Below are 23,909 nucleotides of genomic sequence, written 5' to 3' on the forward strand. Positions count from 1 at the left end.
CTTGTTTTGCATCTGAGCTTAACCAGGTATTTCACAGCCTAGGATTTAGGTGATGGGTTTGCTTACAGGGAAATGGAGTTCTCTGATCGTCTTCGGGAGTACTTTCCATTTCTCTCTGAGGACAATTAGGAAAATAACTTCAGTGAGAGTTTCTGTGTCATTCCAGTAAAATATGGGTCCCTTACCTCATTATCAGGCAGACGGATCTATTCCTCCCAACTTTACACATTTTTCAAAAACTTATCAACCTGGGAATTAATGACCTGCTGGTATTAAAATGTGTGGGTGTGGAGAAAAAAAATAATAATTACCAAGTAGTGAATTTTACATAGAAGGAATGGGCCACACTGTCAGCCAGAACTTCACTCTTCAGTTAACTGACATGTCTAATGATGGTTACGCTACATCATGTCACCTATGGTGGTCTAGAGCATCTCAATGCACACTAAATTCAGAGTGTCTGGTTTTCAATTCCTCTGTGTCCAGTCTTCTAGAGCATTTCCAATGTTTCATCCGCTCAGAGTTCTCCTCTCCCTTCCTATACTGTAAACAGCTACACACAGCAGCAGAGATCTCGAACCTCTGAGTGTCTTCCCTCAAGAACAGCTACCATCACCGTATATAAAGGGAATGGCTTTTAAATAAGAGCTCATCACTGCATTTGTGTTATTTATGGGTAGAACTGTGTCCTTCAGATCTATTTCTGATTCTATAAAAGAAGTCAATTAGTGTGTTGAAATTTAATAAAAGATTAAATGGAACTGGTAATGACAATAATAGTTGGATAGCAGTTGAGGGCTTTATAAATATTTTTTTAATCATAGTAATGTCAGTTGATATGGGGGGGGGGGGGGCTGTATTGTTAAGCATTTCTTATAATAAGCAGGGCACCACCAGCACCAGAGTTTACATTAAAAGGTTGTTTTCAGCTCTTCTACTTGATAGAAAATTAATTGTACAGACCCCAAGACAGGGACTCTGGACTATGTGCTACTTACACAGAAGGAGGGATTTTCTGTCTGAGAGGGTTTATAACACACATAGGCAAGAAAAGGGAAAGGAGGGTCGGGGAGGAGAAAGACTGAGGACAGAGCACTCTGTAGTATCACGTGTATGTTTGCAGTGCTTCTCATGCCTCAGTCATGTGTGTGGTTCTTTCTGTGATTGCCATGTATGAATGTCAAAGCACTAAATCTATACATTGACCTGCCTGTATTTGATACCTGTCAGGTAGGTGGTTACCTAAATGCTATCATTTGTGCTCTGTAAATCCTGTATGGGGAAGTGATGGTAAACTAAGTGCTGCAGCTACAACCCAGCGGGCTGACTCAGGCTCCCCCCCAGCCCTCCCTCCGGTGCATGCCACCAGCCCGCTGGAGCTGTGGGAGTTTGGGAGATGGCTTCCATCACCGGCTGGGTGTTAAGGGCTTATGCAGTGGGCTTGCCTGGCAAGGGTTTGGTAGCAGGGGGGCTACAGAGGTGACTTCTGTGAGAAGATGCCGGAAGCTCCCCTGTGCCCCTTGGAGCCTGTGCCCACCAGTGTCCTGGCCAGGGCTGAGCCCCCAGCCGCGGGGGCAGCGCCTCGGGGTGACATAGTTAAGAAGGGGGGGGGGGGGGAAATCTGTGACAACTTGCAGCTGGGAGAGAGGAGCAGACTGTGAGGCGCAGCCCTGCAGCCCCCAGGGCAGGGCAGGAGGGGGCCGGGGGGCTCCAGGCACCGCAGCAGAGGCTCCCCTGGCCCATAGAGCCCCCCAGCCTCCGGGGAGCCTCCGGGGGATCAGCTTCCCCCCTGCAGCCCGGGCAGGGGGTGCCCGCAGGGGGCTGTGACCCCTGGGCAGCCGCGATGGGCCAGCTCCGGGCAGGGCCTGCGGCCCCCTGAGGAGCAGAGCCCGGGCTGGGGCAGGGCCTGTGCCCCCAGGGGGGACCCCGGCTGTGCCCGGGGGGCTGCGCCCAAGGGGGGCCCACGCTGCGGCAGCTCATGGGGAGCTGCAGCCCCTGGGAAGGGCTCAGCTGGGGCAGCTCACGGGGAGCTGTGTCCCCTGGGAGGGACCCCAGGCTGGGGCTGGGGCAGGGCAGGGTGTGAGGAGGGAGCGGCAGGGAGAAGGTGTGATGGACTGGCCCGTCCCTGTCCCCCTGTGCTGCTCCAGGGAGGGAGGAGGGAGAGCAACCGGGAGTGAATCTGAGCCTGGGAAGAAGGGGGGAGGGGTGGGGGGAAGGTGTCTTTCTGATTTCATTTTAGTTGTCGTTTCCCTGCCCTCATTTGAGTGGTAATAGATTAAACTCTTTTTCCCCAAGTCGAGTCTGTTTTGCCCGTGATGGTGATTCCTGAGCGATCTCCCTGCCCTTACCCCGACCCACAGGCTTTGGGTTATATTTTCTCCCCCCCCCCCCCAGCTGTGCAGGGGAGCGCTGCACCCGGCACCCAGCCCGCATCAACCCACCGCAACTTAATAGCGGTTGTGGCACGTACCTACTTGCTTTACTGAAAACACACTACAGCACCCTAGCCTGGAGGATGGGCTCGGGAGGTGGGCGCACACACACACATTTATTTCTCGAACACCGCTAAGGCCGTTGTAGCTGAAGCTGGTATTGTCCAGGAAACAAGCCTAGCCACTGCTACCATAACTACTCTGCTGCACATCTCTGAGCTGTTTTAACACTCGCTCAGGTTTATATACACTTCAGTCAACCCAGTTCTCTTTGTAGCCTTGGAGACCCTTCACAGTGTCCTTTTGATTTCTTTTGGCCATTCTTGCACTTTCTTGGTGTTTGGGTTTTTGTGGGTTTTTTTGTGGGTTTTTTTTTTTTTTTTTTTTAGTAAAGATTATTTGGAAACCTGTTCAATTTTAAATGTAGTAAAAGTAACAAATGACTTTTACAGCCTCTTCTGAGCCACAAAGTCTGAATATAAGTATCAATTTCCCTCTGAATCTGAGTTTTGCATTGATCTCCTTGTGGGTTCTGACTTGCTGGCTGTGCTGCTGTCACAGGGAGCCAACGTGGAGCTTCCCTGCGCTGGGGACAGAGCTGCCACGCACGTGTGCCCAGTGAGGCCATCTGTGTGCAGGTGTGAAGGGCTGGCACCTAGAAAGGACTTTAGCGTGGGATGCACGTTTCTGATGCTTGTTAGTGAGTTCTATAGCAAAGGCTTTGCAGTGGTAGATGTCTTGTTCACAGACCTTGCTTTCTCACAAAAATGTGCTGCCTTGATGTATTTGCTGTTAGTTCGTTCTCAAGAGTTAGGACTTCTAAGTCTGTACCAGAGAGAAAACCAGCACAGAGTACTGTGATTGTTGTGATAGCTGTTGTATGTTGTGCTTAGGATCAGTATTTCCTTGGTAAAATTTAGTAAGCTGCAAGTGAAATACTGGTAGGTCAAATGAGGACAGCGTGGCCTCAATAGCCACTGCACAGGTATGAGAGAATGTCGGAGAAGCGACAGCCTGCTTCGTGGTTTTAATATTTAGCAGCTGAGGGCTAAATGGTGAAATAATTAATATAAACTAGATTCTCAGTTTCTCTTAAGTTCTCCTGGCTCAGTTAGCTGCTGGTGAGTTACTCCAGTGTCAGGCAGTAGCTGAAGCCAGAAGACTGTACCTTCTGAGCTGGTGCTTTTGGGGGACCAGGAAGCTCTGAGAAACAAGAAGGGCCTTTCGAGGTTTGGCACAATACTTTAGCCAATGCAAAATTCCGTTTTTTTTTCCTCCTAAGAAGCATTTCCTACCTTTATATGGAATACTATGGCTGTGTCATTGCTCTTCCCCTTTTCAGCTGGGTCATCCCGGGAGGTGCAGGGAGCTCCCCTGTGGTGGTGATGGCCAATGTCTAAAAAGCCCGTTTCTTTGGGGGGTGGGGGGCAGGCATTGAAGCTATGCTGGCTGCCAGGAGGAGCAATCTGACTGCAGTAAAGCTAAAGGAAGATGTTAACAGCAAGATTAACACGTTTCCTTGTGCGTTTCCTTGTGCTTGGGAGAGGGAAGGGAAAGCAGACGGCCCATATAGTGGCCAGGGTGGCTCTGCCACAGGTTTCCTTACGTGTAGGTTTGGTCACTAATGAACAGCAGAAAGAAATAAAAACCTAAGTCCAGCAAGTCACTGTCAACCAGACATTTTTTTGTGTCTATTAAGGTGCAGAACGTAGGTATAAACTTACCTGTTCATTTTAGCAGTTTAAAAGTTTTATGGGAGGTAACAGCAGGAGAGAGATGTTTTTTCATTAGATGAATGTGTTTTGTCAGTCCCTCAGTCTTTATCTCTTCAAACACAGAACAAATAAAACCTTGATAGAAAAACTATTTCAACTGAGTACATCAGGTTATGATCAGAAGGCAGATTTATGTTTACAGGAGAGCTGAAGCTTTTTTTTGTTTCTTATTTTCAGCCATACGTCAAGATTTTATAAAAGAGGTTTTTATTCTTTAATTAGAGCGTTATCAGAGGCATTTGAATTGCAGCTCTGCTCACTAAAATGGTTGTTTGAATGCCTCTTCTCTTACTTGAGAAAGAGAGAACTGCTTGTATGTGTTCATAATGGTAAATGTGCAGGCTTTGCAGACTACAATATCCATACTTGTGCTTCGGATCTGTAGGAGTGGTGACGCTGTGAGGAGGGCAGGACGAGGATTAGCATAGGATCCCTGCCAGCTGCAGAAGCTTGACCCAGCTGTGGTGCTCCATCCCACTGAAGACAGGGACACTAACTAGTATATTAAACACTTTTCTACCAGTTCCTTTGGAGCTCCTAAGGCCTACCTTTCACTTTTGCAGTTAGTACTAACCTTAAAAGAATTTCTATTAAACTTTGCAGTATGATGATGTTGAAATTACAAGTTCCAGAAAACAAATAGGGTCATACATTGTACTGCTGAATCGTGGAGAAATGGGACAATACTTCCTTGAGTTAGCCTGATGAAAGTGAGGATGCTTTTTGGTAAAGGTTACTCAGCGTCAAGTGGAGGCTGACTCTCATTTTGTATGCGCATTTATCTTCTGCTATCTCTCTAATTAATGCTTCTGTGCTGTGCTGGGGAAGAGGTGCCAGGTACCTTTTGAAATGTTAATGCCAGTAGAGTATCCTGGTTCGCTGTCAGTTCCAGAGAACCTGCCGCAGAGGTCAGCAGTGAAAGATTTAATAAAACTTCTGTCTCCCAGGGACTTACCAAATTTCAGCCATACAGAGACAACAGACTTCAAACAGTTGCCTGCCGTTATGTGTCTTTTCTCTGGTCCTTGCTGTGTGGGCTTACATTCCCCAAAAAGATTAAGTGATAAGTTTTGTTCCTTTTTGTAGCCCAAGTGTTTTTCAGCATCCTCAGTGCATTGCTTCTCTGCAAAATGTTATGTACCTTAGTGTAAGGGCTCAAAACCTGAAGAGATTTTATTAATATATTTAAGGTACTCAAGCACATCCTCACAAAAAAACCAAAGGGTCAGAAGTTTGCTCAGTTGCTGCTCTGTCGGCAGTTAGAGAGCAGGACAGAAGACCTCTTCATTAACGACATGGGAGTCACCTTTGTCTTTCAGTAGTTGTATTGTCATCAGATGTTCTGGTTTCCTCCTTAAGGCTTCATGTCTTCTGTGTAGGTGTCTTTTCATACATTTTTGTGTAGCAGTTTACCTTGTATGACTGGTCATCCTCCTTATAGATAGGTGTCAAGGTGTCTCTTTTCTGGCCATGAAACAGAAAAATTAATCTATAATATGATCTGTATGTGGAAATCAGAAAAGAAAATGCACAACCAAACATGAGAAGCATAATTAAGACTTTTGAAAACCTGCAGATTGCTCCTTGCCTGTTGCTCAGTAAGGGGATAAATCTTTTCTCATAGCACTTGTGAGTCATTGTGTAGAAAGGGCTCTAAAGGATTTCTACTACAAGCTACTTGCTGCAGTTTCAAGCCCTGAAAGAAGCAAAGGGCTTCTTCAAATTCAGCCCCTCCTGCATGTTTTGGAAGTTTTTGGAAGTACATAAAGAAATGCTAAACTCAGGGCAGGTACTTCAGGTACTCAGGTGAGGGTGAGTGAGTTATGGAAGCAGTGAAATCCCAGTGAACATCTTGCACATGTAACTGTTTGGTTGTTCTTGACTTTTAAGTGTTGTTATGGTGTGAAAGTTGACAGAAAGGACAGATAGTTAAAATACTAGCCATCAAACCTGACTTTTGAAACCGTATAACGAGTTTTCAAGCGACACTGTAGGGTTTCATCGTAACTATCTAATTAGGAGGAAAAAATGTAATATGTGTGTTTCTAGCTTGTCTGGGAAAGAAGAGAAATTGTTTCTCTTGCCTTGAAAAATTTTGTTCTCACTTTGTAGCAGCAAAACCAGCTTAAGTGGCATGCCATGAAGAAGCCCTGAGCTGGCTCTGGCTTCTAGTGCTGCCTTTTTGAGACCAGTATCTAAATTGCAGTTTGTGTGCTTTGTCCCTGCTTTCGTCTAAGTTTTAGATCCAACCCCTCTGATTCCTCACATGCAGTCAAAAATGGTGATAATGAACAGTTTACCATTCTCTAAGGTAATGGATGTCTCTCCTCAATTTTTAGGGCAAATTCTGCCATCGGTTGCTTTGACTTGAAAAGAGGGAAAACAGTTTTGGGTGTCTTATCGTCCTGTATCTTCTCAGTTAGCCAGATACCTTCCCCTCTCTGAGGGAGTTGTGGTTACCTTGCTGCTCTTCTCCTCCCTTTTCTCTGGCTTGGTGTCCTAGAAGACCAGAGTGGCGCTTCTGGATGCGTACTTATGCTTCCCCAGCTTTCAAAATCATGTGCTCGTGAGTGGCTCATGCTGAGGCACTGGTGCTTATTCAGGCACTGGATTAATAAGCCACCCTAAGCCATGCTGCCCTGTGCAAGGATGAAAACTCACAGCTTACACACACACACACAAACACACACACCCCTTTCTTCATTCTTTTTGCCAAGGACCCAACAGCAAGAAGTGGTGTTTGAGCCTGTGAGATGCTGAGTTTCTTCTGAGAGGTGCTGAACAATTTCAACTTTAATTGGCTCAGAGGTGATGGCGACAACATTGCAGTCACGCATCCTTCATTTTAAGCCATGCATCAGTCTGTAAACGATAAAAAAGAAGCCACAGAAGCAGCAGTCTCTGGGAGTTGCTTGTCCTGTGCACACTGGGGTTTTCCTGAAGTACTTGTACTTACCTGAACACCAGAGAGTGTTCAGCACGGTAGAAAACAAGTGAGCAGTTCTTAAATCTCAGAGCATTGCTTTATGTTGTACTGCATCGATTGTAACTGGAGAGTGGTTTCAAATATTGACAATTAAAAGGAAAAATGCAACAGTTTTAGCCATCATTAACACTTTTCTTTGTCACTGAGGGATAAGCTTTTGAGGCAGAGCATTAGCTGCTTGATTTTCATTAATGATAATGGGAGCGAGTTGGCTGTCCCCTGCAGAAGATGTCCCCCTGATGTATGCTTGGCATAGTAGTTTGAGCTGAGAGTAATATATTCTCCAATTTATTTCAGATACTTTTTTTATTATTTGCAAGGTGACACTGCATACCAGGCAAGCATAAATGAATGCGTTATTGCTCTCGTATCTTCACAGGCTTTTATCTTTTTCTTTAAATCATAGCATTTGCAAATAAAATAATACTTTTATGCTCTTTAACAGTAAATTTTTGAAAAGTAAGGAGAAAAGAGGCTGTTCTCCAAGGCTGCCAGATCTTGCCAGGTACCTTTAACCACAAAGCTACCAGACTAATCCATAGGTTTGGTAACACTCTGTGCCAAGAACTCTGACAAAGATGCATGTGAACCTGCTGTGTATGCCTCAATGTATGTATATACTCACTTTCTTTGCTAAATTGGGGTCTGCAGTACTGTTGGGGGTGGGTGTGTCCCACCCCCCCGCCTTTTTTTTTTTTTAATTGTGTTAAAACTCATCTGGGTTTATTGTAATGTACAAAATATTGTTTAGGAATTACGTTCTGTGTAAGCAGTTGCTTAATGAACATTAGGGGTTGTTAAGGTCTTTGAAGAAGGCATGGGCAAATGGGTTGGGGTTGTTGTTTCTTCCTGAATTCCTCCAGCAACTAGCACAGCATGGTTGTCAATGCCACCGCGTTGTACAGGGAGAAGGGAGGCTTTGTGGATTGCAATAACAGGAATGTGAACCATGGAGTCCAAAAAAGTAAGCTAGCTGATTTCAGGAGAGTTTTGATTAAGAAGCAGAGGGTGAAGGAGGTAAGGACGGTGCTTTAGCTGTTTTTTAAAGGCCTGGTGATAATAAGAAGTTATGGGATCCTTAGTGTGATCTGTTCAAGGTGAACCAAAACAAAATGCTTTATGGTCAGTTTGAAGTTCGTTAATTGTATCGGTATTTAGCGTTTGGCTTTTGAGTTTTAGGTGTGCCCCTTACTTGTGGTAACCTTGCAGGTAGTACCAAGAAGGTATTTATAGATTGAACAGACATTAAATCTGAATGTATCTCGCAATCTAACATCTCTCCTTTCCCCAGCAATGGCCCTGCTTGCATCTAGATGGGTCATCTGTGTATGCTGCTTTGAGGCAAAATATAAATGGCATCTGCTGGTGCTGTACCTGTCTCTGAGAGTTAAAAAGACACTGATCTTCACAGCAGTTAACAGTATGCTTTTGACAGATTTAAGCAGACTCAACAACTTTCTGATGAGAACAGCCCTCGCTTACCCTTCCAGTCAAGACCTACAGTCAGGCGGGTGAGCTGGAAGTGCACCAACACTTAGCAAATACAGATTTGGAGGCATTAATTTTTGTTTGTTGTGTTGGTTGTTGTTTGGTTTTTTAAAAAACTATGATCTTAATATTTATCCTGAAGTAATACTTACAGTCCTTTATCTTCTGTATTCCCAAGTACTAGATGCTTTTAAAAGTCTATGCTGATTTCAGTGACTTTGCTTCATGTTAAGTCTGTAGCATTTTATCTTCACTGTATTTTTTTCTGCTGGGAAGTAGTTTGTGTCTGTCTGTTAGTCCCAGGTAAAAGACACCAGTTTTAAATTTATTTTTAGTAGGAGGAAAAAAAAAAAAAGCACAGGGAGCCCACTCTGTGCCCTGGAACGATACAGCAGGGACACGTACAGGTTGTCTGCATGAGATTGTTTTCTGTGCTGTAACTGAAGGAAGCAAAGGGTACCACAGATACTGCCTTTAAACATTCATGTCTCTGATGTTAACATTTGTTTAAAAAAGGTTAATTGCAGGCAATTATGTGCTAAAGGAGCTACATCCCAAGAAAAGTCAATAGTACTAGGGAACTGTAACTTTGAATTAATGATAGAACTGAACAATTATGTCAGAGGAATTTACTTAAGGAGGCAGCACGTTTTTTTATTTTAAACTGCTAAGGTGTGCTGTGATGTTTTTTTGGTTTTGTTGTGGTTTGTGGGGTTTTTTTTCCTTTTCATAACTATATAAAAAGCCATATTTACAACTCCAGACTGAATTCTCAAAGTGAGTGAATAAAAAGCCAAGTATTCTGATGTTTTAAATTTAATACCTTGTTCATTAGTGTTGATTATTTAAAAAAAAAATGCTTCTTGAATTAAGCTGTATCCATTAGATGCGTTTCTTAAAGGCAAACGAGGCATAGTTGTGCTTACTTAGTATGAGGACCTCAGAGTTTAAGTACCTTATATTTATTTTGTAATCTGTGTCTATGGTAGGAGTCGATTACTGTTTTATCATACTGGTGACTAATATTTCATTAGTGTATCTTGAAACTATGGCAAACGTTCTGGAATCTATTTTTTTCCTGCTCTCCAGCTCAACGTCATGGGAGTTCATAAAGCTGTTCAGGAAACATTCAGCTTTTATCCAATTTGGATAAATCCCCTAGCTGGGATCCACCTCAAAACTGCTCAGAAATAGTGCTGTTTTTCCTTGGTAAGCTAGTTAAAGGTTTCATATTGAAACTCTGGGAGGTTTTGTGTTTGGTTTTTGTTCGTTTGTTGGTTTTTTTTTTTTAATATTATATACATGAAACATAAGCAGGCTGCTACGGAAGTGCCTTCAGGTCCTTATCTGAAAGCAATCCTGGCCCTCCTGACACCATACTCATTTTAGATGGATTCTGTGTAGCTCTAAAATACTCCGATGAGAACAAAAACCAAAACAACAAAGAAAAGAAATACTACAGGGGGAAAAAAAAACCAAACCAAAAAAAAAAAAACAACCACCAAACAACCCAACTGAACCCTCATCCCCAAAAAAAGGAAAGAGAATGAGAAGAGAAAGAAAACCTCCTCTGGCTGGCCCAAAGGCTCTGGGGATTTTTATATTGCGCAGTGCATGGCGTTTTGCTGCTTGACAGCTCTAGAAAAGGCTGGGTAGACTAGACTGATCTCACAGGAATTTTATACTCTTAGCCCTATTAGGACTGCGGAGTTGGCTCACTCCTGATCAATGTCAGTGTGAAGCAGCAGAGAATCAAGCCAGCTGAGCTGGTCATGACCTTATCTGCATAGTGATAATTAATAGCTAATAAGACTGGTAAAACATGGTTCTGAAACCCAGTAGGCTGCATCATCTGGACTGTTTAGAAATTAAAATTTTAAATCGCACTTTGAAAAGGAATTAAAGACATCTTTTGCCATCATGGGCAAGAAGATAACCTCCTTTGCTAAAGGATATGTGCCATATATGTCACTGAAATAATGTCATCTTCAATACGGTTATGCTACAGAATAGGAATTATTCATGAATTTGAGGTCAGAGGGTAGGAAATCATGGGTTAGACTAATATAATACCTATTTTTAATCTGTACTTTAAATAAGGGCAGCGATTTTAAATCTTATGGAGGGGCCTTTCTTGTTACGTTTTTCTGACAGAATTTTCTCTGCTCACATAGTATTAAGTTTGAGATGTGATTCTGCAGAGCCTGTTCTCCTGGGTTAGTCTGTCCTCTGTGGTAAATACGGAACTATTCCAAAGCAAACAAGTGAAATCCAACTATTACAAAATATTCTTAAATTACTTTAGTATGAGGGGTTTTTCCATATATATTTCCTCTCAACTATTTCCCCTTGTTCTGTGTCAGCTAGCGCTGAAGTTAGTCAGGCTGGGACAACTTCTCACATGATGGCTGTTCTCTACTTGTATGAATTGGAGAAGAGCTTTGACTCAGTTCTGCTCCCCTGAATCAACCAGTTTATTCTGCAGAATTCAGGAGGACCAAGTCCAGTGCAGCTTTTGGCTCTTGACTGAATGTTGGGTTGCTCTTGCGGGTCCGTGTAGTCAGCAAGCTGCAAAGAGCAGCCGTCCTCCAAAGATAAAGCTGAAACATTTTATGATGTTTGTGAGGCAGACAGTAGAAGTCAAGATTTACTCATGATGGATTTTATTTTTTTTTTGTTCATAGGAGTGACTTTCTGAATTTTCCTTGTTTCTGGTGTTTATAATATTGAAGGAGAAGAGAGGAAAGAACTCTTCTCTTCATGTACCTTCATGTGAGGCTTAGACTTTTTGCAATTTTGAAGTTCCCAGCCACAATTCATTATTCTCTGTTAGTCACTTCTGGCTTTGTGGTGGCTACAAGTGAACAATTTAGAGGGGTCGTTTGAAACATGTTTCCTGGCAGAGGAGATGCATTCAGGCAGCATGGCCAGGAGCCCTGACAGAGCGTGTCAGAGGAGCAACTGAGATTCGTGTTTCTTTTGCTTGTAAAAAATTCAGACAGAACTTTAGCTAGCTTTTGTCATGGATATGGTTTTATTTGGGATGAGAGCAAAACCTGTGCAGGTGCATTTGATTCTGAGAATATACTTTTTTGGCTAATTCTGCTCCCAGTTATGCTTCTTGAAATGCTCGGGAGAAGTGAGCTGCATCAAAAGCAGCGCAACCAGCAGGTTGAGGGAGGTGATTCTCCCCCTCTGCTCTCGTGAGACCCCCCCTATGGTGCTGCATCCAGCTCTGGGGGCCCCAGACATGGACCTGTTGGAGCAAGCCCGGAGGAGGGGCACACAGATGCTCAGAGGGCTGGAGCCCCTCTGCTGTGGGGACAGGCTGAGAGGGTTGGGGCTGTTCAGCCTGGGGAAGAGAAGGCTCCGGGGAGACCTTATAGCAGCCTGCCAGTACCTAAAGGGGCCGACAAGAAACCTGGAGAGGGGCTTTTTCCAGAGGCCTGTAGTGATAGGACAAGGGTTAGTGCCCTTAAACTGGAAGAGGGGAGATTTAGAGTAGCTGTAAGGAGGAAACTCCTTCCCATGGGGGCGGCGAGGCGCGGGCGCAGGCTGCCCAGAGCAGCTGTGGATGCCCCATCCCTGGAAGTGCCCAAGGCCAGGCTGGACGGGGCTGGGAGCAGCCTGGGCTGGTGGCCGGTGTCCCTGCCCGTGGCAGCAGGCTGGACCTGATGATCTTTAAGGTCCCTTCCAACCCAAACCATTCCATTATTCTACATGATTCTGTGATTTAAAAGCACTGCAGTCTGTAGTTACTGTAGCAAAAAAAAAAAGGGAAAAAAAAAATGACAAAGACACTTTTGGACTTACGGGCTGCATTTCAGTAAGATAAACAACTTCAGGAGATCAGCTTTTTAATCAGGGCGGATGCCTGTGTGGTCCCACCCGGGCTGGCCGTGGCAGCTGGGCTGTGGCTCCTCCTGCCCCGCCGGCTGGGACACTGCTGGGGCTTGCAGTCAGGGCCACCACTGGGACACCTAGAGCAAGCTTCCTCTTAACGTCTTTGTTTCAATCAGAAAGAAATGAAAGGAAAATAATGAATGGAAAGAGAATACCTGTAGGTTTTTTAGGCTTGCTGTATTGAGTAAATATTTAGTTGGGAAACTTGTGGAAAGGTACAAAGGCAGCAAATTAAAATCTCAATTTTGAAAATGCAATATTTTTTTTGTATGTTGAAAAGGTTGATCTCGACAAAGGAGCAAATCTAATTTTCTGTTTAGTTTTTGCTGGTTTTGAGCTATACTGTCTCGGGTGTATGAAGTAGAGTACTGGAGCGTTTGCATTTCTTTTAGCTGGTTTCTGCCTCCTCAATAAAACCCAACACAGAAGGGACTGCCCTTCCCCCCGCTCTGAGTGTGGGAGAATCACGTTTGGAAAGATTATTTTTAGGACATATCCTTTTATAACAGCCTCAGTAACAGCAGAGAGCAGGGAATTTGAAATGCCATCATTGCTTGTGAACTAACACAACAATTGTGCTTATCGGCTTCTGCTGGAGCAGCTTTTGGTTTTCAAAGGAAATGGTGGCCAGTGACCACTTGAAATCTTTGAACGGTGCCAGAATGTGAGGTTTTTAAAAGTTTTACTGATGTTTGTAGACCCTGCAGTATTCTTCTAAAATCATGCAGAAGAAAAATATGTCCCAGTATTCTTTGCCCAATTCCTCGTAACTCAGCTTGAGCTGTATGCTAATTTGCTGATGAACCGTCACACCCCTTGTAAAGCGTAGTAACCTTGGAAAAGAGAAGCTCTGTGTTTAATCTGTTAGAAAACACCGAAACCACAGCTTTAATTTCAAAACTCAATTCAGCCTTATCTGTTGAAGCAGTGGCAACACTTTCACCTGTCTTCTTAGCTGCTGCTTAAAACTCCAGGAGTTATGCCAGATGGAAAGCTGTATTTCTCTTTGTGGTGGATCTTTCTGGTTTTTGTTTTTGTTGTTTTTTTTTTTCCAAAAAAATCTCCTAAACTATTCTTTCTGTAAGGCAGTTGATGTTTCATTATAAATTTGGTAAGAATTTATGCAGTAAATATTTGGAAGCATTCTGCTCTACAAGAAGCAGGTTAAGATAAATATCACATTATTTCTGTGAGTTTTGCAGCAGTGTTACTGTAAAATGATGGTTGGGATTTAATTCAAATTAATACACATTTTGTACATCCAAGATGTGACTTAAAAATCACTGAGTACTTAGTTTCTGGTTTTTGTGGGGGAGTATTTTTAATAATCAAGAAGAGCAGAAACCAGATGACATCAGTAACAACTAAAATACAAATCTGTGGAACATTTGTGGCATGCCAGCTGTCCAAGAAGCATCATCATCATCATTTTCTGATAAATGATACCCTCAGAGGCTTGATGTACAGCACTCGGATATACTTCTTCAAATACTTTGCTGACTGAATGATACTTCGAAAGATGTTTGAGAATTCTCTTTCTAGAACTGTGCAGATCCAAGTCTTGCTTTGCTGACCCAGGGAGGTGTGTTAAGCATCAAAGCAATGTAAAGCTCCTTCAGCAAAGAAGGGACATTTGATTTACCAGATTTAGTTTGTCTGTTACCCTATTTAGTGTCACCTCATATCAACCCTTGTTTTAACGTGCTTTTAAATAACTTTTATTCCCTTGAGAGATTAATGCTTGTACCCCTTAGTGCTCTTGAGAAAATAAATATTAAATGTAGTAAGATGGATTAATTTTTCATTTCACTGCTCATTGCTTTCCTTTCAGCTTCTTGCCTGATTACATCAGCGGTGATTTTGATTCCATTCAGCCTGAAGTCAAGGAGTACTACAAGGTCAAGGTAAATTAAATCTCTTTGATGAGTTTGTGTGTGGTAGAGCATTGTAGGATCCAACCCATTAGTGTCCCCATTGGTCATTAAGTGATTCTGGCTCCATTGATTTCTTTGAGGCTTCAGTTGTGAGGCACCTTCCAAGCTCAGATTTTGTGCTCTGCCTGGCACCCTACTAATGCTTACAGTAAACACGGGAGGTGCGGTACTGCCCGAGTCCTGCGTAGGGTGCAGTTTCATAGCACCAGCTCAAGACGTAGCTTGTACTTTGCTGGAGTTTATAGCAACTAGAAACTAGGGTAAAACTTCCTGAAAAATCTGTGACTTTTTTTGCTTGGTGAGATACAGAGCAATAAAGATTTATGTCCCATGATGCCCATATGGCTGGCACCCATGGACTTTCTAGAGTGAGTTTCTCTGTGTGATTTTTGCATGATACGACTTTACCTTTTTAGCAGGAAGTTGCAGATGGAGACATCTGCCTTTTTCACCACCCACTGAAGCATTGAATTACGCCCCGACTACTTCTACTTCACTACAGGAGCGCCCTCCTTAATGGGTTTTTGGACAAATTCCTGTATACATTAATTTATTCCCAGTGTAACCACCGTGTTTCTAGTGAGCAACATGAATGTAAACTCGCATTTCTTAGGTCTTAGGGCTCAAAGTTTTGCCTTTAGCGGACTATTTGGTATTTGATGCTCCACCTGCTTGCCTGTGCTGAGCGTAGTGCTTTACCCTCATGCCTTGGACAGCAGGTTTTGTGAATCCAGAGTTTGACTCGGAGTGCCAGCACACCTTTGCAGTAGGCTGAACCTGTGAGAGCAGGAAGCGTTTGATCCTTGTGAACTGCAGGACTCAAAGTTTCGTGATACGTCTGCTGCTAATTTAATGTGTGAGGCTGAAATTTGCCTAAAAATCTTCCCCGATGGACTCGGGATCAAATGGTTAGAACAAAAGGTTTCAAACAGTGCAGGGAGGGCTCGAGGAGTGTGTAGGACTGGGGTTTAGTCCCTCTCTTGAGGACTGTGTGGGTTGTTCTACCTCATTTGTTTGGAAGGGAGAAGTGTGGAATGGCCGTCCATCCTGGGAGAGCAGCTCAAGAAAAATGCTCGGGAAGCTTTGGGTTACAGCTGGGGAAGTGAAAGTAAAATAAAAAGCTTTGGATTAATGCTGTTCATCACAGCCTGGAAATTCATGACCTGTGAGTTAATGGGGAAACTGCATGGCTCTGTTCAGCACAGACGGTGGCGTTAATGCTTATATAAACTGTGTGTTTGTAGGTAGGTGAGTCCTACTAGAGAATGCAGGTTAAGGGTGGCTGGACAGAGAGAGGGGAGGGGGAAGAGGCAGGAGGGGGAGGAATACAGTAGAATAGGGGAAGGGATAGGCAGAACTAAACTGGTATTACACTTTTTCATGGGGATTACTCTTCTGGCCACTGCATCCCTTTTGTCAGCTCCATCGTATCTGACTTTGATGTGCAGTTTACATCTTCTCTGTGAAAGCGCAGTGAACCTTCTGCTTCGTGTGGAGTTGATACACCCATGCAAGTGCTGGGCTGGTAGGCTGTAAAGAAAGCAGTGTTTCATCAGGATGGTAAAGGTGTACCGAAGGGTATAATCTAGCCTACATATTCCTTGCCTGGTGTCCTTGCACATGACTGAGGGAAACACAGTTTAAGTTTAGAATTTTAAGTTTGGGTGTACATGGTAGGAAAAAAAATTTTTTTTTTTTTTTTGCTTTTTTAAATTAAACTTGTGTAGTCAGAAAATTAGAATGGTAAATATGGGTGAGTATCTTAAGAAGTCTTGAGAAAATAATGTAGTAAACCACAGAATTTGGAGAGAGAGGTATGCTGCTTTTCTTGTAAAGTATCTTGCCCAGTAAAGCACCCTTTGTACTCCAGGCGATTTTCAGTCACTGTCATTTGGCAATGTGCTCTGTGTTGATGACCCAAAATAGGTTAGGACTGCTTAAACAGGCTGTGAGAGAGCCTCAGGTGAGTAGATGGGTGCAGGGCCACTGGCTTGGGGAAGCGTGGCGTCACATTGGGACTTAGGGTGGCTTCCTGCGCTGTCCTTCCTCCCTCACCAAAGCACTCCCTCACCCGCCTGCAGATTGCACCCAGGGACCGGATAAGCCATTATCAGGAGATAATATCGCTGTATTGTTTCAAGCATTTCTCTTTTATCAGTTGTTGATGGTTATGAATAGGAAAATGGAAGAACTGTAGTAGTAAAGCTTAGGCTGATGTGATGTTGCTGTTTTCAGTAAGCAAGTGGATGAGAATCCACAGTCATCCCACCTGCTAATAACTGGTTGGTGTTGCCCTGCACAAAATAAAGCCCTTTTGCATGTTAGCTTTCAATATTGGTTGCAAATAACTTTGGCATTTGCATGCACCTGCAGCCTTCCCCTTCCCCAGTCTTGCTTTCAAATCGTCACCCTTGCTTGACTGGGAAGCCTGAACTATTCCTACCACACAGAATTACGTGCAAGCACATACATTTGTCGTGTGCTATTTCTCCATTTCAATTGCCTACATCAGTACCAAGAATGTCATTAGTTAGCTGGGCTTCTCTGAAGTTGAACATGTTACCTTCAGGCAACAAAATATTTATTTTTCCTTTGAAATGTGCATCTAGGTAAGCATTAGGTCATCAGCACCAAGTAAGAATATTCTGTCAGCATTCCTAACGTTTCTGCTCCATTTGCTGCCAAGCCACCTTTCCCATTACACCAGGCAGCAGGCTGTCCTGCCTGAATTTTCCCCATCCCACGCAGTTGTCTTGAGCTGCTGCCAGACTCGGGTTAGTAATGACTTAGAGCGTAGCTATAGCTTTAGCTTCCAAATTCAGACTTTCTACGGAGAGTATTTTACACTGTAGTGTAGATTTGAATTTCTTGGTGCCCCTTGGTTTTTTCCATGTGTACCTAAAATGTAATTTATCCCCAGATGTTACACAAAGGAAAGGTGATGCTTTTTGAAGGCACCTACGTGGGGTAAGTCAAAAGCTCTGCTGTCTGGCTGTGATATTGCTGTGACCTGCAAGGAAATGGGCAGGGGGTGATGGTGGTGTTTGTGTCTGCATTCCTTTGTATGTGTATAACAGAGTAATTCATTATGGCCAGCAGAAATGAGAAGCTGTCACATGCATGGAGTGAATATGAAGGAAAGTGAAACAAGCAGCAAGCGCTGAGAGGTATTCACCCTCTGCACTCCCATCTGCCTTTATCTGTGATGCACAGGGAATAGTCAAGCCAACTTTTCTGTCACTTAAGTTTGAATGGGTTGCTGTAGATTCATGTGCCAGGTGAAGGGAAGGGCAAGCTGTGGTGGAGGAGCTGGAGGTTCCTTTGTGTAACATCTGGGGATAAGTTACGTTTAGGTACACATGGAAAAAAACAAGGGGCACCAAAAAATTAACATCTACACTACAGTGTAAAATACTCTCCATGGAAAGTCTGAATTTGGAAGCTAAAGCTATAGCTACACTCTTAAGTCATTACTAACCCTAGTCTGTCAGCAGCTCAAGACAATTGCGTGGGATGGGGAAAATGTGATGATTTAATTTATACCTAAAATTAAAGTGATTCTTTTTTCTTTATTTTTTTCTTTGTGTTTTTGAAGCTGAAGGTAAGTTTGTCTGTGCTTTTTAGAAACATGCTTGATAGTTCTGTTACGTATTATATTTACAATGGAGTGCCCGTGAACTTTATTACTTATTTTTTCCTTTCTTTTAATAGAAGCTACCCGTATTGACAGAAATTAATACATCATGACTATTTTTGCCTATCTGAAGATAGCACACCACTGGTTAAGAGGAGCTACTTTTTCATAGTAAAGCTTATGGACGTTAATTATTGAGTTATAAAACATACTCATTTACAAGTGTTTGTCAAAGACAGCCTAGTGCAGTGCTGAGTAAGAAGGGGGAGTATTAAGCTCAGTGTGTGAAACGAATTATGGTTCTGTAAGGTATTGTCTATAAGCAGTTGCATCATCGTCATGAAGCAAGGACAGCTTCACGCCAGGATGTTGCTGCTAGGCTTGGAAGGTTCTCTATCTCATTTAAGTGACGATAGCAAGAACAGATATATGCCACTACAGGAAACACGACATACAGATTCCCAAAGCCAAAGGTTTTTTACTGGAAGGAATATCTTTAAGCCAATTCCTCTGGCATTTTCAGTTGAGCAAGGATTATGTGATAAGTGTTTCCATTTTCCCTTAAGGAGGGTTATCACCATTGTGTCGGGGAACCTTACTTAACTAAAGTTCACAAACACGAAGCGAATAAATCCATTTTTTCTCTGATAGGTGTGGCATGACGTAGTTAATGAAGAGATCTAAAGGCCAAAGTGCTTTTTTTTCAGTTGTGTTGGAAAGTAATAGGCTTATGAGTGGGATGTGTAAGTGACGGCTTAGGTGTGTTAGGCTTTTGGGAGAGGATAAGTAAGCATACATCAGAGGTTATTCAGCTCTTTATTTCCTGCAGTCTTGGGTTTGCTTCTTTGGCTTGTCAAGTAGGTACTTGTAGTCTTCTATTCTTTATATTAAAAAAATCAGTATTTCCCCCATTTCTTGAAGTGTTAAGTAATGTTAAAACTGGATAACACTGCACCACAACTGGAAATGGAGTATCATGTTTAAATTTTCCTTTTTAAATCATATTGCACTGTAAAGGAACTATAAAGACTAACAAGTCAATATTCTTTATTCCATATATCTTCTGTCATTGTTAGGTATTGAGAAGAGTTTTTGTTCTTTTATTATAAATATGCATGCTCATATGATCCCATAATAATTGCAGTGGCAGTCTTTCCCTGTGTAGTCTGGAGTGCATTGGAAATGACACTGGACAAAGCAGGGACAACTTGTGATATTTCTGTCATTGCAGTTTCATCTGTTTCTTGCTTTTGCTGAATGTTTCTATTATTGAAACCTTTTAGACATTACTTTGAAGTTAAAGCAGCCATTTGTATTGTTATGCCTCAAACAAGGCTTAGTTTCTGAAGCTTTGAGACCAAAGTCATCATCTAAAATTACACCAAATCTGTACTTATGCCTAGAAGCAGGAGGTTGAATCCAGTGCCCTTTGAAATCCAGATTACACTATTTATTAAAAATCTAGTTTGGTTTTTCTGCTGAGCAAACGTCATGTGCTATAAAAGGCTTCTGTAGACTTAGCAGGCTCTGCTTCAGATCTGTAATTAAATGCTGTAAAGTTATTTACAAGTTCACTGTTTTTCCTATTCTCTTTTCTTTTTAAGTCACATACAGCTACTTATTTTTCCAGGCAGTTCTGCAGCTGTAGCACTTTCCCTTTCCTTTTTCTATTATGCTTCCAGGGTTTAATGGTTATCAAGGCTGTAGAACTGCTTAATAGGTGTGGTGTGGGTATTGTCTTTTTGTTCTGTGACGATGCTCCTATAATTAGATTTACAAAATGTATTTGTAGCATTGAAGTAGTACTTGTACATCTAATTTCTACACTTTCTTGATAAACTGTGTATTTTATTGTCATATTCCCGACTTGCTTTCTGAGCCCAAAGTTTTGAATAACTTTAGTAATTCACATTGTTAACTGATTTCTCTCTGTTGTATTATTACAGTTTAAATACGTGCAAAACCATTGAATTTTTCTGCAACTTAAAATTTACCTTTCATACCTAAATGTTTTTGGTTTTTTTTTTCTGAAAGTAGTTTTTGATACAGAATGGGACTTTAAGAAGCTTGACTCATTTAAAGCAGTCTTGTTAGACTGAAAATTTTTCCAGGAAAAACACGATTCGTTTTAGGGCCTGATTCCTTTGTGAGAGTTTTTAAGGTTTCAAAAGGAGCTGTAAAATTTGTGTAGGTGGATCTGAAACACTGCTGTTGAACAGGCTACTCCTACCTGACAATCATGCCTTAAGCTTTCATGCAACCCCTTGTTTTATGTGTCCTGCTGAAGGCATCTCTGACAACTCTAAAAAGTGCTGTGCCAATCCCAGTTCAGCTTCTGATGTGTTGAGGGTGCCCAGTGGCGCCTGGTCTTACAATCAAGTTGTAATTTTTTTTCTACTGATGTACATTCACTGAAAGAGCCTCACTGTTTTAATAAAGATAGAGGTTCATCAAGGGAAAATGATTTATAGGGCTGGGATGGTCCTGTTGTGAATAGCTCAAACTGAATAGGACTGTATATGCAGTTTGGACTGGAAGCTTTCTGTATGTCTTAGTTCTGTAATTACTCGATGGGAGCTTTCATAAAATGGTTCCAATCTTGAATAGTACATTGAAGATCTTGTCAAGATCGTGTAGCCAAGTGAGTTGTGTAGGTGGTTTGGGTTATGTGGGTTTCTTATTCATGCCAAACAAAAGCAATAGCATAATGTTCCAGAAATGTCATAAATTTGTAAGAGATCCTGTGCTCGGTGGCACTCTTGGAAAGGTGAACATGACACACAGTCACACTGGGTCAGACCAGGGGTTCCATGCAGCCAGTGTCTGGTCTTAGCTGAGATGGTACAGAATACCATTGAAAGCGTGTGTATGCACGGTGATGCTTCTTCGATACGCCTTTTCATCTCCCACTAATATATGGCTTAAAGATTTCCTAAGTCTGAGGTGGTATCTTTGTGTTTAATCACTTCACAGATTGATTTAATTTTTTCCAAAATTAGTCTACACCTTTTCTTCAAACTATATACATGAAACTGCAAGCATCCACAGAAAAACCTTGGCAATATATTCCTCAGTTTAAGTGTTTACAGTGGAAAAAATCTGTCTCTTGGGTGTTACTTTGGCTTTGAGCTTGATTTTTGATAGTCACATTTGATTCTCCTGAATTTTTATTTTGTGATGTGAGTGGATGAACATCCTTTAATCATCTTCTCACTCCTGTTCTGATTCCATTGGTATGATTCTGCCCAGCATTCTGTAGGTACGCAGGGGGCTCTGTGTGTATGTGTGCAGGCAAACCAATGGGACATTGCATACGCTGTCAAACTTCTCCTAAAATTGTGTCCAGCCTGTACAGATGTTCTGTGCCCTGCTGAGTTAATTAATGTACGTATAATGGCTGGGGAGTCCTGTTGAAAAGAGTCTTCCGTAAAGCAAAGGATTTCAGGACTCTGGGCTTGCTCAGTCCTGTTCTTATGTGCTGATGAAAAACAGAACCAAGAGAAGTCTCTGTCCAGTTCATAATATCACTCTTACACTTTCACCAAGGTAGCAGTTTCCAGAAAGCAATATATCTGTTTAAATGCAGATGAGATTTGTGAAGAAAGAAAAAAAAAAAACAAAGCAAACAACTCCAAAACCAGCAACAGGACAAAACAAATTCAGTTATACAGCCCTGCCTCTTTTTAAGTAATGTTTGTTCTGTGTGTTATGTTTTTTGTATTATCTCCTGGAGTGGCACATCACTCTTTTTGAACCTGAAGAAACAGCTAAGTCTTGTGTTGTAGGATCATTATAGTATCCTGGAGATGCGGTGAGTTTTGAGGTCGTCTGGAGTTGCTGTGTACATTTATTAGGACCTGAGTCAGGCCTGAATTTATCTAGGAGGATAGAGAATGCAATTTTGACCGAGTTCTCATTCCTTAAAAAAAAGTGCTACTCTGTTTTCCTTTGCAGTATTTTGCTGCTTGTTATGTAGCTTTGGGAGACAGTGTATAGAAATTAAGAGATCAAACTTTTATTAGAGGTGGTTTGTCTTTCTTTTGCTTAGGTTCGAGATGACAGTTTGCAGGTTATGAGTTGTTTTCTTTCTTCTCACAAGTGCCTTAGCTGATACCCAGCTGCTTGACAGTAGAATATGCAAGAAAACAGTGCACCGTATAACAAAAATGATGCTGGTGGTATTTTAGTCTTGCATCCAATTTCAGTTTAATATTATGTTGCAGTATGAGATTTATTTCTCCTTTTCATTGGTTATGGCCTGAGGAGGGGAAAGGGTAGAATCTATATTGCAATAGAAGTCTGAGTTACTTCCAAGAGTTTTAAAAAAAATTAGTCTGGTGTTAATCTCTGAAAAGAAGTCATTACTCTGGTCTGTCAGCCTGTGATGGAGAAAATAACAGAAAAGATTAAAAAAATAGAAATGTATGGAATTAACTTCATTTCCACTGCAAGGAGCAAAAAGAGGTGTTTTAAACAATGACAGCTTAATCTGGAGAAGGAAATTGAACAGAGCTATTTTGTGATTAAGCCTCTTCACACAGAAGAGACAGCTTAAATACGGTGCTAGTGGTGGAAGACTCAGATTTTAGGTCTTTTTAGATGTAAGTGGGATTTATACATCGATCTTTTCTTTTTAGAGAATTCAAGACAAACTTGTTCCTGGCGCACAAGGCTCGGTGCCCGTGCCTACCCACTGCTAATTAGAGCCATTTCCAGCAAAGCCCCAGAACCCCTGGTCCTGCAGCTCATCAGGTGTTGTTGCTGCAGACTCCAGTTCAGCCCATTTGCTCAGTGGGGTTTGTAAGCTCCGTTCCAGTGTGGGGGAGCCCGTTAGGCAGCCAAAGCACAACTCTGGGCAACAACTGGAACACAAACCTGATCGTTAAGCAAGAAAAAGGTCCTCAAAATCCTGATGCTATGGTTTTTAAGTATTTTAAGCAGCAGCTTGGCAGCCTCTGCAAATTTGTGCATCTTGTCAAAGAGGAGTCAGGCAGCGCTCGTCTCAGCAGTGGGGTGAAGAGATGCAGTCTGCTGCTCATTCCGAAATAGGAAGGTTTGCTGGTGGGCTGGAGAGGAGAAGGAGTGGGAGGAATGCTTCTGACATGCTTTCAGGGATCTGTAGGGAGTATTTTGGTGAGTGCATTCCCTTGCTTTAGAAGGAGCGTGTGAACTACTCAGGATCATTCTCCCTAACCTCCAAACTCCAGAAGCAGATTCACCAAGGCCACCATAAACTTGCTGCTTCATCTTTGACACTGCCATGAACTTAAAAAGGCACAATAAACTGGGATGCATGATCCAAGGGCTACCATATCTTTACTTCCATAATGTTGGCCTGGTGGTGCTCACACTTCACAGGCAGCAGTGCAATTACAAAACCTCCAGGATGACAGTCCAGGTGCCAGAAGGTTGGTCTGTGTCCATGCAGGTGGGTGAGTGCTCTACAAGCCTCCAAATGGAAGAGGAAGAGGTAAAGATGTGTGTTGTTCAAGTAGAAAAGTTAAATGCTCTTGTAGCTTGCTGGTGAAACAAAGGATGAGCTAAAGCTGCCAGGTTTAAACTTGCCTGTATGAATTAACTTAATCATGGAAGTGTAAGGTTATTTGGCGTTTGATATGAACCAAAGCAGAGGTGGAGTTCAACAGAAAAATTCAGGTACAGCTTCTGGAACACAGACCCGTATTTTTCCTTACTGAATTTTGATTTGGACAAAACCATGCAAAATACCAGGTTTGGTTTTATATACCTTCACTCAGA

At 42.4% G+C, this 23,909-nt stretch overlaps 1 protein-coding gene across 1 annotated transcript in view; it reads left to right on the forward strand.

Moving 5' to 3' along the window:
- TPK1 (thiamin pyrophosphokinase 1) overlaps positions 1-23,909 on the forward strand; it is a 250,428-nt gene that overhangs the window by 73,622 nt on the left and 152,897 nt on the right. The window contains exon 3 of the mRNA XM_040591790.1: positions 14,416-14,488. The gene's annotated coding sequence lies outside the window, so the exon portion shown is untranslated. The remainder of the gene's footprint in view (positions 1-14,415; positions 14,489-23,909) is intronic.

Source organism: Falco naumanni, chromosome 4 (assembly GCF_017639655.2).
Source record: "Falco naumanni isolate bFalNau1 chromosome 4, bFalNau1.pat, whole genome shotgun sequence".
NCBI lineage: Eukaryota > Metazoa > Chordata > Aves > Falconiformes > Falconidae > Falco > Falco naumanni.